Below are 4,396 nucleotides of genomic sequence, written 5' to 3'. Positions count from 1 at the left end.
GGACAACTTAGGCTGGAATTCACAACAACCATTGGACGCATGACGTACCAATAAATCGCCGATCCTTCCGGAAAAAGGGTTGAGTATAAAAAAGTCCGACTGCGGTTCCGCAAAACCGTCCTTTAATATACTATACATACAACAGAAATATCATGAAATGCATCGACAATTTATATACAGTTGAAACAAATAATGAATAAATAACAAGTATAATATACAAATAATCAATAAAATATACAAGATATGATGAACAACACAATAAAACAATAACTCCACAATTTGAAAGAATAAACTCATGATGGTTAGAACCTCTATATTCTCAGCGGAATCGCCATTCTGTTTACATCCCTATTCTATTCAAATAGGGCGAAACGTCGCGGCGACTCGAAAAATAAACAATTGAATCAATTTTAAAAGAATTTTAAGAATAAATGAATTTTAAAGGAGTCGCCACCTAATTTTAGAAAAAACTAGGAAACCAATCAAAAATGTCTACGAAACCATAAGATTCTAGGTAAGGGGTTCAAGTTATTTCGACGGAAAGGTGTTAGGCATCCTTCGAAATCCATAACGGTGGGTCCCGACTGAATTCATTTTTTCAAATTGAGGAGGATGTAAAAATATTATACAAATATAACAAGCATGCAATATACACAAGTAATAAAGTAAACAAGTAATATGAGAAACGACCTAATATTTGTCTGTCGTCAACAATATACATAATAATGAATAAAAAATTCGAACTTTATTCGAATGGCTTCGATGAGAAGCGACTTCGGGGTACCTGTAAAGACACTTAGTAAAAGTGTTAGTACTAAATAAATATGATTAAAAATAAATGAATTAAACAATAACTTAAAAATAAACATCCGTCTTATTAACATGAGAGGCCTTAGAAATCGACGGTAATTTCTTCATTGGCCATTTTTAACAAATAAAATATATAAACTTAAACTAAAATTCCGTCTTATAAAATGGAAAAGACCTCTAAAACCGACGGAGAGATTTTTTCATTGGCCAATTTTAATATATGATTAATGTAAAGGCTAACATGTTAAAATAATCAAAATGACACCATGACAATTAATGTCTAATGAGGCAAAGTAACAAACTATAGATTCAATTAAATTTTTAAAAAAATGCACTGTGACAATGTGTCAGTAGTGATACTAGCAGGAAGTAATATATAGTAGGGAAGAATATGAAAACAATAAAATCAATATTGATTAGAATAATATCAAATTTACTGGACACCGAAAACTCAACAACTCATTAAAAATATCAATTCACGAATAATAATAAGCATAATAATTAAACTAAACAACAATAAAAGAGGAAAAACCAATTTACAACAATAACATTTATTAATAAAGTAAATCAACAGAAAAGAAAGAGTAATGCACCGATAATCAACAAATGAAGATAATACTCCATAAAAATGGTCAACCCATATTAAAAGTAACATTTAAAACAATAAACAGATGACTACAAAACCCAAATTACTAATGGAATACATTTTTTTTTAAAAATAAAAAAATATTAGATGTCTTTAACAAACAAATAAAAAATATTAAACTTAAACATAACAATCAATAGAGACAGTGGCATCTAAAATAGAATATTAACAATAACACACCACCACAATTATATATGAAGGAATAAAGTAGATCTGTAAAGCAAAAAATAAAATAAAAGAATAAATGAACAAAGAGGGGATAGATTTGTATCACCGTTTGGAGCTCACCGGATTTAACGTTGCAGCAGATGGTTGTTCACCGGAGTTGGAGTTCGGTTGTTCGAGTTTTGTTTGCTGTCCGGAGTTCATCTGCAAAAACAAAAAAACAAAAAAAAATGTAAAGGGGAGAGGGGAAGGGAAGAAGAAGAGCAGTGGGTCTTTGGGTGGTGGTTTTCCGGTGGTTTTGGGGTTGTTTGCGTCGATTTTTTGGGGGGGCTGCTGGTCGCTGTTCACGTTGGTTATGAGAACGAGTGGAGTCTAATTTCTGGTGTGATTTTCTGGTCGTTTGGTTGCTGTTGTTCATTGTTGGCAAGCCATTGGCGGCGTTGGTGTTGTTTCTCGTCGGCAGTGAGAAGAAAAATGGAGGAGGGACTGGAAGATGGTGGTGCGCTGTCCACCAGAGCTTATGGGCTGCTCTGTAGGCAGTAACGGAGGAAAAGGAAGAAAAGCACAAATGGGTTTTTGTGGAATGTTTGGGTGGCGGCTATGAGAGCATATCGGAGGAGAGAAAAATTAGGGTCCTTTCCTTCTAACCTAAATTTTTCCCCCTCTATTTTTTAACCTAACCAAAATTTATATAGGAAACAATTGTTAAATGGGCTCAATTGTGGATTTGGAATTGTGGCCCAAAATTATCGATCAAGTGAAATATTTGTATTTGAATTAATTTCTACATTATGCAAAATATCAGTATTAACAAATGTAACAAATAAAATGAATTACGATAAATATAATGAATGTAATTAATGACATGTAAATATGCAATTTTAAAATTAACTGATAAAAAATCCTAAATTTTGATAAATAAGGATAGTTATCGATAAACTTCTTTAAAATAATATAAAAAATATATTTTGAACCATTAGATAAATAAACCTTAAAAGTTGCGAATTTTCAAAATGTTAGGCCAAAATTGGGTGTCAACAACTTGCTCCTCTCCTTCTCTCGCTTGCAGTCAGCTGTAGGAAACTGCCAATTGCTGTCAACTAGTATCGGTACAACCACGAATCTCTTGTTTTCTTTGTTTACAAATGGCAGCAAAAATAATGATGTATCTAGGTTTATATAACTTGAAATCTGGTATGAAATTATTAATTTATGAGACAATATATAATTATTTCAAACTTTAAAAAAAATTAAAAATATGATAGGAATAGTTGTGTAAGTAGATAGTTTTTCCTTTCTTATACAGTAAAACCTCACTAAATTAATACTCGGTTAATTAATAATCACCCAAAAATAATATTTTCCTCCGGTCCTGACTTGGGCCAATGGAAAAAATCACTCATTTCGATAAGATAATAAAATAATATATTTTCAGAAGACCCCTATATAAATATATGGTTCCATTAATATTATAAATTAATAATTCTTTAAAAGTACAAATATATCTAAGACATTTTAGTGAAATTGATTCTATTTTGTTTTGTTTTTTGTTAAAATTTAAATCTCGTTGAAGCTCATCTCTAACTTTTCTTTTTGCATCCAAAAGTTTCGGTGTTGTCTTTTCGAACTGCACCACAAAATTGTGAAGAGTTGTAGATGTGATAAGTGCTTCCTGACGAGTAACTGGTTCCAAAAGTATTGTATCATCTCCAACCTTATCATCAACATTATTTTTTCCAATGGTATCCACAATCTGTCCTAAGCTCTGAACCTGAACATGTATAATTGTCACCCCGTCCAATATGTTATTAAAGTTGTTTTTATTGCGATAATCGAGATCATTAATCATGACTTCAAGTTCATGAATGACGTTTTTTTCACCGGTGAGTTTATTCAAATTCTTTGAGATTTCATTCCTGAATGAATTTTGTGGTATCAAAACACTCTTTAAATTAATAATATTAATTTATCGATTCAATAATACCTCTACTAAATAATAATATTTCATAGTCCCACCTATATTAATTTGGTGAGATTTTACTGTAGTACCATATTTCTACAATTTTGACTTTACTTTACTACGATGAAATATGTAAATGGGCTCTCTTGGTTTCCGTTGAATTGATCCATCAAAAATTTGAATTTGTATATAGAATTGGGCTCTATGCTCCAAAACCAAAATGGGCCAGAAAATTGTTGAGAGTAAAGTCGGATTTTTTTTCAGAAACTCCATAATTAAATATACTTCAATTATTAACTGAACAGCTTTCACATATAACAAACATAAAAATCATATTTGTATGTTATAGCTATAGTTTGCATAATTGTGCTTCATAGCAAATTTTTATGTTTGCTATAGAGCTTTTGATTTTGTATAATTTCGCTAGATACATTCAATTTTATAAAAATTGTTCAGTTTTGTATAAATTCATTTATACATTGTAATTTGTATAGTAAGATCTGTATTTGTATAATTATAAGTGTATAGGACAAAAATAATATGTATTTGTATTTGTATATACACTTTTCTTTCGCTTTATTACAAACACAAACGCATTTTATACATTTATACCGAAATGTATAAAAATGACTAATTGTATACCGAAAATGGCTAATTGTATACCAAATCAGAAGGCAAAAAATGGGATGTTTGGTGCGAATTACAAATTAAATAAACTAAGGCTATAACATTTAATTTGAATTAATAGTTTGCTATTTCATACAATTTTCCCTTATTAAATATACTTTTAAATATTGCATATTATACCATTAATT

Source organism: Solanum tuberosum, unplaced genomic scaffold, assembly GCF_000226075.1.
Source record: "Solanum tuberosum cultivar DM 1-3 516 R44 unplaced genomic scaffold, SolTub_3.0 scf00233, whole genome shotgun sequence".
Taxonomy (NCBI): Eukaryota; Viridiplantae; Streptophyta; class Magnoliopsida; order Solanales; family Solanaceae; genus Solanum; species Solanum tuberosum.
This window is presented reverse-complemented; position numbering follows the sequence as displayed.